General features: G+C 57.4%; 1 protein-coding gene across 2 annotated transcripts in view; it reads right to left on the bottom strand.

Moving 5' to 3' along the window:
• PTPRE (protein tyrosine phosphatase receptor type E) overlaps window positions 1-15,343 on the bottom strand; it is a 113,934-nt gene that overhangs the window by 97,711 nt on the left and 880 nt on the right. The gene's annotated exons all lie outside the window — the stretch shown is intronic.

Raw genomic sequence — 15,343 nt, 5'->3', positions numbered from 1 at the left:
CACATCCAGGCAGTGGAAGACCCAGCAGCAGTAAAATGGGTGAACGAGCGATGTGCCCACAACGAGAATGGTTCTCGAAGCCGCACTCTGGGCGGAAGGGAGTGGACTCGGAGGCTGCGTGTTGCGTAATTCCATTCCTGTGTCATTCTAGGAAAGGCAACATTGTGGGAGAGAGGACGGACTGGCAGTTAACGGGGGTGGCAGCGGGATGGGAGGACCTGTCTGCAAGGTGGCAGGCTGGGTTCTGCCTTGGGGAGGGGACGAAACTGGTGTGTCTTGCTTATGGTGGCGGTGACACAGTTCTGGGCCTTCGTCAGAATTCATGGAGGCATAAGCCACCCATGAGGGAATGTTACTGTGAAGGAATTAGAAAAGGAATCCTAAAATCTCTTCCTTTAAATTGTTCCCACCATAAATTTTTTTCAAGCCTAACAGATATAGAATCATAAAGGAGGCCAATTATATAAAAGGAAAGGCGTAATTTTTTTCTCATCTACATTCACAGACCCTCAGAATCCTACCCACAGACTCCCGAGAGACCCCAGGCCCAGAGCCTGGACTCGAGGCCAGGAAGCCCAGGAACATTACGGAGAAAACAGCGCACAGTGTCGCTCTCCTGTGCCTTCCTGGGACACCTGCTGCAGGCTGCTCCCCTCCACACACCTGGCACAGCACCTGGGGGACAGTGCGCCAGGGACCCTTCGGAAATCTCATTCCGGGTTAGCAGACTTTGAGGGCACCTGGTCCAGGGGGAGACCTGCCAAACACCTGTATCTGTTCCCTAAATAAAACATCTATCTTCTCTGATTTCTTAAGAAAATAATGAAGTGAATTTTCATCATCATAATAAAATCTATTGTCTTATAACACATACTTCCAAGTAATATACTTAAAATACTTCGCTGCATTAACATTAAAATGTACTAGTAAGAGTAACTTAAACACAGAGAGGGATTTATAACTTTACTATTTACACAGCACACATCATGGAAGAAATTAACCTGAAAACCACAGTTAACAGAACCTAATTACAGAAGCCACCAAGAACGAAGCCGGGTGCCTTCTTATCGTATTTTACCACGCGTAGGAAACATCTTCCCTGCAAATACAATGGCTTCATGTTGTAACCTGAAATGTACACCCATTCAAGGTTTAAGCTTGCTTTTAAGATGAGGTAGAACATGTCATTTCAAAGTGATCTGAAACCGTGAGCAATGTCCATGGGCTGACAGTCAGTGAGGTTCCAACAACCTCATTACCGGCCCTACGCCGACCAGCTGGGTGCATGATCCTACTCGTCCCGTCTCTGCAGTTAACAGACACGCCACTCTGCAGGACTGTACAGCCAAGTTTCATTTTCCAGTGGGAAAGCGGAGTCATCCTGACCTTGACCTCTGACCTAGCTCTCCGTGCTTTGTTACGCTATAGAAGTTGGGCTGGAAAAAGGACCGCCCGAGCCAAACGCTGTGATTTTCCTCTGATGTGGCATCATCACCACGCAGCCGTCCACTGAGCGCCACGCTCTCCCGAGTGCCACGGCGAGGCGGGCATTCCCAGCACACACGGCACACTGGCTCCTGCCGGGCAGGATGTTGGCCGTTTACTCAGCAGCCTTGCAGCGGGGAGAGGGGGGGGATCACACAAGCGGAGCAGGTCTGTCACACACATGAGACGTGGCTCTGGGCCCACAGAGAAATACCGTTACAGACTCGAGAAAGGAAATGGATTGGCACTGGAAAACCTCCAGAAGGTCAGATCGAGTCCGTGCAAAACCCAGGAGCGAGTGCGCCTTTAAAACCAGTTAAGAAGTCGCCTTATCAGCGTGACGCTTTCCACTACTTCCTTCCTGCTCCGGAATGCCAAGCTCCAAGGAAACCAACAGGTCCGTCAATAACAAATGTGATTTACTGGGGGAGGGATGAGCCAGGAAAACAGCAGATGAACAAAACAAGAGCAAACTGGAGGACGGCTTCTCGGTGGAATTAAAGGGACCCTAAGTCCCTTGGGGTGCTGCCCGCCGCAGGTGGGATGGATGCTTTGCAAACAGCACACAGGGATGTCCGAAGACGTGTGGCCCTTTCAAATGAAGCTTCTCTGAAGCTCTGCTTTGAAGTTTTTGCTAATCTGAAGGGTGCCGCTGATGCAATTTGCACATCTTGAATAACAAAGCAGTTTGGGATTTACTGTATCTAAGAAATCAATATTCTCTCTAATAGTTTTTGTAGAGCGAATCAGTTTTCTTTGCTCAAAAAAATGACGATACTCTGTGTGCTTCATACCTACATACAATATAAAATACAGAAACGCCATTTAAAAGGAAAAGGCCACAGCTCTTTAAATGATAACAGCGATATAATAATAAGAACTACACCAACAGGCTCCAGGTACACAGGAACTTCTATTCTCTCCTCAAAGTGAAATCAGATCAGCAGTGCGATTCATGCCGCCCTTTCCACCCTGCCACGGACTCAGAGTCCCCGTACTGTGCTGTAAATGACTATGGGACCCACTCAGAAAGGTTACATGCTGTGTTTTCCTTGGCCACGTCTTTAATGCAAAGGTGTGACCATCTCAGGATCAAGGCCCAGAAGGCAGGAGGCACACGGTGAGCGGCCGGGGCTCCCAGACAGGATCCTCCTGCCTCCTCCTGGCAACCCGGGGTCCAGGTCTGCCCGCCCGCCCTGCTTTGGGGCCGCCTGAGATGGCCACGCCCTCCAGGCCTCCCGCAGACCAGCTCCCTGCAGGTGTGTGGGAGTCCGCCCCATGGTGAGGCCTGTTCTGCTCACCCACCTGCCTGTCACGGTTGCTCTGTGGGGAGACAGAGGCCGGAGCAGGGAACAGGCCCAGCACAAGGAGGCACCTGAGTGGCGGCCTGTCTCTCTGTTCTCCGTCCCCCCTCTCTCTCTTTCCATCTCCACTGGCTTAAGGCAGCAGTGCCCCAACGGGTCCCCCTGCCTGCTTCTGGTCCCCCACTGCTGCCTCTCTCCGCTCCATGGCCGCCAGACTGCCACAGACACCCAGCAGCTGCCACGGACTCCGCTGCAGAGAGGCCAAGGCTCCTGGCCCCTTCCCTGCTGTGGCCTGGGCTCTGCTCTCCCTTACCCAGGAAACGCAAAAGTGACCCTAGGAAACGAAACGAAATGTTCCTGCCGTCACGGGAAAGCCTCTTAGCAAAGAAATCAAATGAACGTGAACGGAGACTTTTCCAAATGCGACTTACCAGGTGTAACGACTCAGAATGTTGGCTTTTCTACTCATTCGACTGCTAAATATGCTCAGACGTAAACTGCCTGGCAGGTAAAATAAAGTGAATACAAGCTCTTAACACTTATAATGGCCCGCTCTTCCTTCCAGAAGACAATCAGTTACGGTGCAGGAAGGAAAAGACCTCAGCATTCTGTCCCCACACGGCATCAGACGGTGCGAGCACCTGTCCATCAGCTGCACGCCCTCCTCACCGGGAGCGACGGGAATTCGCCGAGGACACGCCACCTGGAGAGCACATGCCGGAGGCTCTGGATCCTCACAAAACTGGCGAGGAAGTAACTGTTCTTGAAAAGAAACAGCTGCCTCACACAAGGATTGTCTATAGATTTCTGAAGGTATTCAGCTTGGCCGGTGGGTATGAACCGTGAGTCAAATTAACATAATCTTGCAGGAATATGGTAATGTTACTGGTACCGGGTCCACCAGGAGAAAATAACCTTGAGCCCAGAACAAACCGGGGAGAGTGGACGTCTGCAGTGTGGGGGCTTCCCCAGTGGCACCCCCTACACGTGCCATCGGTGGTTCAGAGCGCTGCGCCCCCCACCGTGGGGGATCCCATCTGCCACCCCACCCTCCACGTACCGGCAAGACAGGCAGGGAGGTGGCCCCGCCCCAGCAGCCCTTCCTACCCAAGACATTGACCTTCGGGAGAGCCGTCCATCCAGGGTGCTTGGGCTCCCCGTGGTCTGCACGCCTCTTGGGTGCCTGCCCTTTTCTGGGCCTGGTTCTCCAGCCTTCCTGTCGACTCTGAGAACTGTCCCGTCACCTGCCTGGGTCCTTCCCTTGGTAAGTCAGCCAGACTCAGGTGTGGAGGGGTATGGCTAAGAGCCATAACTCACACCCACAGGATAATGAGAGCACAGGGGTTCCTCGCCAGCACCCGCTCTTTGGAAAGGGCTGGCCACTGTTTTCTGCACGAACAGGGTTAACCGGCGTGACCAGCAGGCAACGCAAGAAGGACCGTCTGGCCAAGTCCTGAAGGATGGCGCAGCCTCTGCCTCACCGCCTCTGGGCTCACTCTCCTCGGGGGAGGAGCCGGCCACCAAGGCGCAAGGACCATGTGGTCCTGTGGATGGGTCCCGGTGGTGAGAAGCTGAGGCCTCCGCCCACGGCCAAGGTCAACCGTGGAGGCGGCTCCCCCGGCCCAACCAAGACTCCAGGGGTGCTGGCTCCTGACAGGTGAGGTGGGGAAACTGCCCGCCCTGCTCTCGGGCTCCGAAACCGCTGCCTGCGCTGATGGCAGCATTAGCGAGGTCCTGGGAGCAGCCCCCGACCCCGCCCACCCCGGGAGGGCCAACGCCTGCTTCCAGACATCCCAGGGGCCCCACGGAAGCCGCCACTTAGAACAGAAGGTCCTGATTTCTAGCCAGCTCAGCCACGGCTGCGTCAGTTCTCCGCAACTTCAGGACTTAAAATTACACGTTACTGAGTTTTCAGACAAGGCGAAAGCACCACCTTCGGTGGGCCCATACCGGTTCTCCTCCATTCTGTGACCCGATGGCCCCCTGCCACACCCCTCCCCAGGCGGCCCCGCAGGGCCAGAGGCTGTCTGGGCTGGGTCATGAACTCCTCCCGGAGCCCAAAGCCAGGTGGGTGGAGAGACAGACTGACCTCGGGCTGATGATCCTGTGACAGGCACTTGTCTGCATGACCCTCACCCGCCTTCCTGGCGGCTCCGGGAAGGGGGTCGTGCCTGAGACCCTCTCAGTCACCCCACGTCGAGCACAGACTCTTTCTCCAGAAAAACACTCACAAGCTTCTCATGGGCCTCTTTCCTGTCAAGCCACCGGTTTCCCAGAGCCCTCGGCCGCCTCACAGCACGGCTGATCTGTCACGCATCTCGACACGGCACTGAGACCTCTGTCCACACGCTCCCTGTCCTCCAGGCCTTGGGTGTGCTCCTGCCCTTTGGGACCTCACAGGCCTCGAGCCTGGCTGGAGGGTGCGGGGCTCTCACCGGTGGGCCCTCTGCATCTGTGCCACTCAGTCAAGGGGCTGAGCCACCAACGACCAGAAATTGGGCAGCGGGGACAAGTGTGAGTGGTGGGCACCCCTCAGAGGGCCACCCAGAATTGCAGACTCATCAGACCCGCAGGAGGCACTGGAAGTAAAGTGCCCGTGGTGTGGACACCACCTCAGAGGAGGGGTCTAACGCTGGTGCCTGGATGGAGTTTTTCTCCAAGCAGAAACTCTCCGTGGACCCCTTAAAACCACTAAACGTGATTCTCGAATCAGGAGCCGCAGGCCACCACTGCGTGACTCGGACCCTCCCGGCCCTGCTGCACCCAGCCCTGGGCGATAAGGTCCCCCCAGGCCTCCTCTCGTGACAGGACAGTCGCCTATCCCTTTGAGAAGAGGCAACCACAGGGAGAAAACACAGCAGCTCTTGGACTCGCTTCGCCATTACTCATTCCAGAAGAATGGCCTGCCAGCCGCTCCGGCGGGGGCAGGAGCTCGGGCCGGGGAAGCTGCCAGGGACCCTGGGGCCCGTGTCTGGGGTCAGTGCCCTCACTCCGCCCACTCAAGTGTCCCCAGCCGAGGTGACAGGCCTGTAGGAGGGTGAGCTTCGTGGGGTCTGGGCTCTGGGCTCTGGGTAAGCAGTACCGTGGGACGTGAGGGTGGGAAAGGAGGGAGCTGGTGGAGCTGGGAGGGGGCAGGAGCTAGGAGAGGACCCCACTGCCCTGCCACTGGCCCACAGCTGGGCCCCATGTGCTGCGGCCGGAACAGCGTGGCAGGGACCCACAGCTACAAGGCAGATGGAACTCTTTAACCGAAGTTTCGCCAAGGGCTGCGCTGTCGCCGGGAGGGGCAGCTGCTCAGCCTTAAACTCCCATAGAAACAGGGCCCCAATGACGACTCCTGGCTCCGAGTCTGCAAGGCAAAGTGCCGGGCATGCACAGCTGTCTCAGGCCACGTGGATGACACAGGGACCTCAGAGGGACACACGATGAGTGCCCCAGGCCCGCTCACCACTCAGGGCCTCCAGGGCAGGGCATCCCGGGGACTCCTGGTGCCCGTCTGGGCTCAAACCCCAGCCCTGCCCGCCATTCCTGGGCCCCCGGGTTCCCTTCTCTGTCCTGTGCAGGGAGCTCAGCCTCCCGAGTGCAAAAACCCAGCGGAGCGGAGCCGAGCCTTGGCCCAGCCCTGGGCTCCGTTCTGCCTGCAAAGGCCCTCCTGGGTCAGGCTGAATTTGTGCAATGAAGGGAGAACATGAATTTTTAATGCCATGCAATTGGGGGTGTGGTTGTCATTTCTGACCACTGTGACCTTCCAGGGCTGTTCGCAGCCCAAGCTGTCCCCAGTAAAAGTCCCCTCCCTTGATGGAGACAGACCTTGCGTTTCCCAGAGAGGCCAGTTCACTGTGCCTGGAGGAGAGGGTCTCCGTGAAGCCCACGGAGAAGTGAGCAGTCGGCAAAGGTGCTCACGGGCTGGTGGCTTTTCCCTGGGGCGGCCGTCCGCCTGGCTGGGACTCTCTGTGTCTTTCCTCTTGGGGTGACAGAGGGACACCGGCCAGGATGCTGAGTGGGCCAGGGCTGGCCACCAGCCTCAGCCATCCCTTGGACTAGGTTTGCATGAGAGACCTCAGGTCTTTCAGCTGCACCCCCTTTCCCACCCCTTCAGTGACCGTCACTGCTTCCTCGTGGACCTTCTCCATTTTAAAAGGAAACTTCAGCCCTGGCTGGTGTGGCCCAGTGGATAGAGCGCCAGCCTGCAATCCAAAGGGTCCCTGGTTCGACTCCCAGGCAGGGCACATGCCTGGGTTGCAGGCCAGGTCCCCAAAAGGGGACGCAGGAGAGGCAACCACACATTGATGGTTCTCTTCCTCTCTTTCTCCCTCCCTCCCTCCCTTCTCTCTCTAGAAGTAAATAAATAAAAATCTTTAAAAAATAAAAGGAGACTTTAAATGTGGTTCTCCAAGCTAGACTGAGGTCTTTAAGACGAGCGCCGTGGGTGCCAGAGAGAGAGCAGGATGCCTCCCAGCCTGTGCCCGTCACGGGCCCGCGGTGACCGTGTGAAGTTCCGTGGGCCCAGTCCCACCACACGTCCCACGAGCCAGCTTCTCGGATGACAACGGCCAGTGTGAAATGAGTCTCTCTGTGCTCTCGTACCAGGAATACTGCCCAAGCCCCACCCAGGTACGTAGTAAACCGATTTTAACAGAAAGGCGAGCTGTTGGCACCGGGCGCCACAAACGTTGCCACTGCCAGTCTCAGGATGGGCCTACTGGGACAGGATCTCCCCACAGAGCCAACTGCCTGCGTGTGGCATCTCTGCTCGGCTCCCACCCCAAGTCAGCCCCAAACCTGGGTCATCGGCGTCCTTTAAACCTGCGCCCGGTCCCGGGACGTGCCCATCTCCCTGGCTGAGAACGCAGGGCCTTCAGTAGATAAGACTCTCTGGAGACGATTTACAACCAGAGCTGTGCACCCAGGCATTTCCTGCATGACGGGCCCGCAGCCTCTATCGGGGCCAGTCCTGCCGACCCCCAGACAGCACCAGACTCCCACGGGCATTCGGAGGACCCCTCCACCTTCCTGGTCCCCTCATCTCCATCCCGGGCTCCGGCTCCACCCAGACACCTGCTCTTCCCCAGGCGGGTCATGCTACCAGCGCTGCTGAGCAAGCGCAAGGAAGCCCCCTGTCTGGAATGTTCTAGCCCTGCTAGCTGACAACATCCAGGAGAACCCAGCCTCTCCCTCTGGTGCAGCCCTTCCAAGCCCCTCCCCCTCCTGTCAGCAGCCCCGCCCACCCCCGCAGCCGGCATCATACCTAAGGCACCCCGGAAGTGACGAGGTCTGCCCTCCCAAGGGCCTGGGCACCCACAGACAGCATGGTGACTTCTTTTTGGTAATTTCAGTGGTAGACACAGTGGGTGTATACCGTAGGTACTCAATACATGCATAACATTTCCATTTCCTTCGAAATGATCTCACAGACTCTTAAATGCTCACCACGTTTGATGAAAACCAAGAAATATCCTTTGAAAGAATATTGTTGGCAAGCTACAGCTAGGCCTACCTTGGCAGAGTGCAATGCCCAAATTGTTACATTTCTGGCATTTTTGTATCACATTGGGCCCAAATCGGGACTTTGCTCAGAGGAACGTAAATGGGCAGACCGAAACGATCTCCGGCAGATGACTGAACCTGAGCTGAGTTTGCAGCCCCGACAGAAAGCCAGAAAGCGATCCAGGGAATTACTGACGCATTTACTCAAGCACAGCCCCAGGCCACGGGGGAGAGAAGGCTGCGTCTGCCACCCTTTGGAACCGAGGTGGGGGGTTCGGCAGCTGAGGAGTTTTGCGTCTCGTGCTAAAATATTCAGCTGTTGGTGAAACTGAGGCCCCTTGAGAGGCGGAAGAAGCACGGGGCAGAAAACCAGTGCTGAAGGCAAGCGATGACTTCAGTAGCAACAGCCTGGGCTTCGAGACCACCCTACACAACTCGGCTGTGAAGGAAAGTGTCTTTTTGGGCGGCGAGCTGGAGAGTGTGGGAAGGCGGCAGAGGGTTCGCTTTACAAATGTAAGAGGTCAGGCCTCGTGTTGTTTTTGGAAGGGCGTTCGCGTGTTTTCCAGTCGTTACAGCCAGTGCCCTGGGGTGACCTTTTGTTACCCAGAACTGAGTTACTGTAAGTCCTTGGAACCCTTGGATGTAGCGAAAGGGCACCAACATTCTGGCATTTTGTTCATTCACACTGACGCCCCCCAATACCCCATCCCCCCACCCCACTGCCACCGCCGGCGCCAGTCATCGGAGACTCGGGAGGGTCTGGTGCTGAGTGTCACTCCACATGTTGACAGAAGCAAGCACAGGCCACCCCTTTGCTCTCTGAAACTCCCAGGCCATGCAGGGGCCCAGGGCCCAGAAATCCATCCTGGGTTCAAAGGGAATTTGGGGGTGATGAGAACTCTACTGGAAGCTTGAGCAAAGTCACCGGGGCTGCAGGGCCTGCGGCAGGAGCCAGGGCTGGCGACGGACGCTCTCGCAGCCTGTGCGACTGCGGGACCCCAACGGGCAGGCCTCCACGTTTGCCACAAAGCTCCGCGGGTCCAGCATCCCTTCCCCTGGACCTCCTTCTCCTCCTGTAAATACCCTGCCCCTCGGCCCCAGGCCAGGGCATGAGCATGGCTGCGGCGACCCTTTCTTTTTCCCCAGTAAACAAACCCTTTTGGGGGGTGAAACACCTAGTCGATGTTATTTCCAATGGACAGAGTCCTCTCCAGCTGACAGACACTGGGAGGTGGGATTTCAGCATCCGAGAGGCTCGGTCAGTCAGTCTTTTTCTCTGTGTGTCTGTCTCCCCCGCACCCCTCATCTCTCCTCCTCCCTGTCTCCCCACCCCCATCTCTCTGTCTCTCCCCGGTCCGCCTGTCTGTGTGTGTGTCCCTCTGTCCCCCACCTCTTCCGCCCATCCTCCACTCTCTCTTCCTCACGCACCGCGGTGCGGAGCTGGGCTGGAGACGGCCGGGGGTGGGGGGGATCGGAGAGGAGCCGGACCATCTGCGGGAGGAGGTCTGTTGTGAACACCAACCTCTTATCTGACTTCATCGGCAGGTCTTTCTGGAACCCACAAAATGCACTGAGCCTTCTGTAGGGGGCATTTACTGTAACCCCCTCACTCCTAAAGACCCTCTGTCTCATCTCAGAAACGTCCAGCCTTTCATGGCAGGTGTGCTCCATGACTCATGGAGCACTGCCACGTGGCCCAGGGCCGCCAGTCCTGGGACAAACTGGGGTGAGGAACCTGTCCACCAGTGTCCCTGAGGCCCCTCTGCGCCCTGCTCCTGCTCTGACCCCTGGACCCTTCACCCCCAGGCCCCAACAGGAAGTAGGTGACACCGGACTCGACCGTGAGCACCCCCGTAGGACAGCCCTTCTCAGAGAGGGATTTCCACCTATGCTCTTATCTCAAACAACAGAATAAAAGCGTTGTTATCCCATGTCTAGAATCCAGACACATAGACGGGGGGGGGGGGAGGCTCCAGGACCTGAAATCATGCAGGTGCCTGTCTACCTTCCAGGCTGGACCTTCTGAGCTGAGCAGAAGGGAAGGCAGAGCTCCAGGAGCTAACGAGGATCCTGCCAGGACAGGCACGTCCACGTGCCCCGCTCCCGAGGGCCTGCCCAAGCCTCTGAGGACGCCGGGGCGTGTTGGCACAGGAGCGGGGCTGAGCCTGCAGAGAGACGGCTGCACTCCGCTGGGCTCACCCACGAGAGTCCTGTTCCGGAGCTGCCAGAAAGCACACGGCTCCTCTGGAGGCCGGTGAGACCGAACATGCTCAGTGCCACGGTCACGTACGGGAACACGCCGTAATCGAGTAGCTGCGAGAGAGGACATTCAAACATCTCGGTGAAGAAGAAAAATAGAACTAATTTTCTCCCCAGTACAAAAACTAGAGACTAAGGCCCAGCTGGGAACGTCCAGATAGAGGGAAGGACGTTAACCACCCAAACTGCCATACGCATTCACAGCGTGGGGACCCAGGGACGGCCCCGGGGACAGAGCACGTGTGGCAGAGGACAATGCAGCCACCTATGGCCCTGTCTGGGAAGGGGCATTGTCCCCATTAGGATGGGGACTTAGAATACCCATTAGAACTGCACTTGGTTATCTGACACACCAAGTAGTAATGGGCTGTGTTCATTGGACAATGTTGATTATATCTGAAATGTTTAAAAATAGACATTCTTCAAAAGTATTTGTTTGGCCCTGACCGGTGTGGCTCGGTCAGTTGGAACGTCGTCCCATGAACGGAAGGGTCATGGGTTCGGTCCCCAGTCAGGGCAGCTGTGGGAGGCAGCTGATGGAAGTTTCTCTCTCGCATCGATGTTTCTCTCCCTCCCTTCCTCGCCTGCTCTCTAAAATGGGTGGGTGTGTCCTGGGGGAGGGCAAACAAAAATGTGTCTGGTCCCCATTTCCCGGGGAGCCAATATAAAAAGGACACATGCATTGTTTTCAGGAAACACGTGGTGAGTGTTTTTTATTTCATGAGCGTCATCAGCCCCTTTGAAGTGTTTGTGCAGTTGAAGGGAAGACAGGAGGCCCACACTTCTGGCTGTGGGCCAGCTGCTGCGGAGTTCAAAGGGGCTGTGAGCCATTTCAAAGCTCCCTAGCACAGCGCCCGGACAGGCGGGCCGGACAGACCAGGTCTGGGAGCCGGCCCTGAAACGCCAGGGCCTGTGAACTGCAGTGAGAACCGGAGAAGTATGAACACGTAAACGAGGAAAGCCAAAGTCCGTATTGATGGGTACGTGCCTTTTGCATGGTCAATCCCACATGGCATGGCATGCTAGGTCACTTCAGACAGACCATGGCATTTGGGGTCTGGCTGGCTCGGTAATCCCCCAGGCAGGGATCTCCCAGCCGGCACCGGTAGGAGCCTCCTCCCCACCCCCGCTTCCCAGCTGCGTCTGCTGGAGACGGCAGGACCAGGGCAGCTCACCCAAAGCCCCTTCCCTCAGTGGGTGGGGGGCCGACCCGACACCCCGACCACCCAGCATTTCATCTGGAACCCTGGGTTTGGAGAAAAGTGCAAGTGGCAAAACAGGGAGTTAGCCCTCCAAAGGAGACATCTGGTTCATCTGGTGTTAGCATCTGAAATGACTGGTGTGCTGAAAGTGCCCAGGTGCCTCATCTCACTGCAGGTGACCGGGTCGGCACCCAGGGCAGAGAGAGGGACGTGGCCTGTGGTCCGAGCCCAGGAGAGCCATGGGTTCCGCTGTGCACAGGGAGCCCCAGCACTGCCTGGACAAGCCATGGCGCAGGTGACATCAGTCAGCCCACGGGGGCGGGCGTGGGTGGGTTCAGAGGTGACCACACCTCTCTTTTCAGTGCTAAGGAGTGTGAAGTGCTGAGGCATTCAGGGCGGTCTGTAGCTCTGCAGCTTTTATGGTCCAGTCTGGTGGCCTTCCCATGGACCCTGGGTTCCCACGGCTGGTGTGAGCCCACACCGCTCCCCGGTGCTGGGCCTGGCTCACTCTGGTGCCTCCTGGCACAGACTCTAGTTCACTGCAGCCCACGAGCCCAAGGTGAAGGGCATTGATGTTTGCCTTTGTGCCTCATCAGCCTCTCCACCTCTGAAGAGTCAACGGTGCATGTCAAAGAATGGATTTGTTTGCGGGGCACAGCTAAGCGGTAACCTCATGAGACTGAAATACTTAGTCCTGCAAAATTTGCATAATCTTTCAAATTATGCTGCAAAAAAATAAAGTGACCTAGCATTTCATGCCATGTGGATTTGACCCAGCCGTCTGGATGCCATGCAGAAGGCATCTACCCATCACTATGGATTTTGGCTTCGTTCGTTTATATGTTCAAACTTCTCTGGTTCCCACTGCAGTTCACAGGCTCCGGCGTTTCAGGACTGCACTGACCGCAGCTCACTGAGCGCCAGGCCTGTGCCTGGCACTTGCTACGTGTCATTGGCCACCCTCCCAGCAGCCACAGGAGGTGCAGATTATCACTTCGGTGGCAGAGAAGGTGACACTGAGGCACGGATCCTGTGTGGCTTAGCCCAAGTCACAGGGAGCCAGGATTTCGAACCCCACACCCAGACCCTCGGAGACACACCTTCCATCCTAACAGCACTGGCCACCTGGGCGAGGAGAGAAACTATCTGAACCAGTCACCTGGAAGTCAAACTAGAACTGGTAGGGGCTCCAGCACAGGCACAAAAAGCAACTAGAGCCAGAGGGATTTTCTTAGGGGGGCTGGGGTAGGGGCAGGGATCAGGAAGCTTGTGGAGACTGAGACATTTGAAGTGGGCCGGGGCGGGAGTAGAGGTCCCTAAGTTGGAGATAGAGGGCCAGGAGGCTCAGAGCAGGGGGCTGAGGAGCCTCCACCCTCAATATCTATCAGGGTGTCTTCGAAGTGTGCCAGGCCACGGGCTCACTAGGAGATAGCACACCGAAAGCCTGGAGACGCCCTTGGAACACCCAGTTTTTCCCTGGTGATAATCACACGTGAGAAGGCCAGTCTTTATCATAATGGATACATTTGTTCCTGTTTTGACAGCAGAACCTCAGTAAGCACAACTCAAATGTTATAAATGAAAAAGACACATCAAGGAGAGGAGGGGAGGGTCGTGCCACGGTAGGTCTCTTCACCGCTTCCAAACCCGCTTCTGTCGGAGGTCCCCAGGGACTGCGCGGTCCGCACAGTCCCTTCGGCAGACACGTGTGGCCTCTCCCGAAGAGCTGGCACTGTAACCCGGAGACAGACCTTGCTCACAGCCCCGTGATGCGGTTCAACCTACCACACCAGCGAAAACGGATGGTTGCCCCCCAACAACACTGACACCCACTAAAAATACACCAGCTCATCTGCTCCGGCAGATGCACCCCTAAAATGCCTCACGTCCTCGCTCCATTATCTGCCCGAGGACAGCTGCTGTGCACCCACTGTCAGGCCCTCGGCTGGGTGCTGAGGACACAGCCCGTCCTTAGGGGAACTACAGGCCGGCCGGCGTACCTTCGCACAGCGGGCTGCAAGCCGGTACCCCGGGTGGATAAAGAAAATACTGGGAGAATGTAGGGCTGAGCGGGCGGAGGCCACACAGCTGATCTGGGACCTGTTGAGTTGGGCGCCTTTGGTATCCCAGGAGAGACGTGGAGGGGACAGCAGCTGGACACGAGACTCGCAGAGGGCTGGTCTGGGCCAGAAGTGCGCCTTGGACTTGGAAGCAGGGGATTCTGGGGGAAGGGGCACCTGGACAGTGGTGGTGGTGGTGGGGACGGAGCCAGGAGGTTCAGTGGGGGCATCGTTTGGGGAGGGGGGTGTGGACCAACTGAAGTTCACATTTCGGCTCCATTACTAGCCCTTGTCAATGACAGCTTCAACACGGCACCCATGCACACCCATCCGCACCCCCATGCTCCCTGCAGCCCCTCTCAAGGCTGGGGGCTTTTACGTGAACTCCCCGCATCGGTCCTCCCAGCTTCCATGGGGACACTGGCCCATGGAGCTCATCTGTCGGCCAGCTGTCCCTGCACGGGGGTGAGAAGTGGCCTCTGTGGTTGAGGTTTTAAAATGTCCAGATTCCTCCAACAACCCAGCCTCCCGAGACAAATCTAGTCCCTACCTCAAATGGACACAGGGACAGCCGGGTTTGGAGGAACAAGGGTGCTGATTCACGGGCGTCACCAACTCTAAGAAGGAAGACCTCTGCTCTCCGGCCAAGGTCACGGTCAGAGGTGGGGCCACTGCGGGCCCTTCTCACGGACAGCACAGCCCCCACCTCATGGGCTGCCCGTTACCACCGGGCCTCTTGCTCCCTGAAGGCCGGGGTCCTTTGCTCAGGAAGTCCAGACCCCTCCACCGTTCTCACCCAGAGCTGTGCGCCGTCCCAGGCCAGGCCACCCACACGTACCCCAACATTTCTGCCCTCCTTTGGCTCAGTGCACGGGTTTGGGAATGGCAACCCCCACCCCCAACACAGAGTTTAAACAGGCATCGGTCTTTACTTTCAGAGGCAGAAGTTCGCCCACCTTGGGGACACAAAAACGCCTAGGCACCCTGGGTCAAAGAGCACCCGAGGTCGGAAGCAGGCCGCCCTGGACACAACGACTGGAAAGCGCAGGACCATCCTTCGCTGGTGCGCAACCACCTCCCGCTCCACAGTACATGGAAGCCCAGAGGCCCACTCTCCTTTCCTCGGTTCCGGGGCACGGGCTCTGAGAGAGTGGCCCTCACCCAAAGCAGTCAGTGTCACCGTCTGACCTTTCTAGAAAGGCCTGCCTGGGCAGGAAGGGATTTAGGTCAGGCCAGCAGGTCACGCAGGGCTTGGCTCTGCCTCTCCGCCCTGAGGGCTATGGCCGGGCTTCCCCAGATGGCTCTGAGGAGCCGGCGGGCTTGGCACCTACTGACAGAGCAGCCACAGGTCACCCCGGCCGAGACTGAAAATCCTGGCAGTCTGCCTGAGCCAGCCGGGCCTTCTCCCTCCCGGAGCCCCCGGCTGCACCCGACTTGGCTCCCCCGGCCGCCCGGGTGGACACAGGGCGCGGGACCACCGGGCAGCATCCCAGCTGCCGCTCCCTTCCCTCCGGAGTTGGCGCAACTCCGAGCCACTTTCTCAAAA

The sequence above is a fragment of the Artibeus jamaicensis genome, unplaced genomic scaffold (assembly GCF_021234435.1).
Source record: "Artibeus jamaicensis isolate MK-2021 breed Jamaican fruit bat unplaced genomic scaffold, CSHL_Jam_final contig_490, whole genome shotgun sequence".
Taxonomy (NCBI): domain Eukaryota; kingdom Metazoa; phylum Chordata; class Mammalia; order Chiroptera; family Phyllostomidae; genus Artibeus; species Artibeus jamaicensis.
This window is presented reverse-complemented; position numbering and strand designations above follow the sequence as displayed.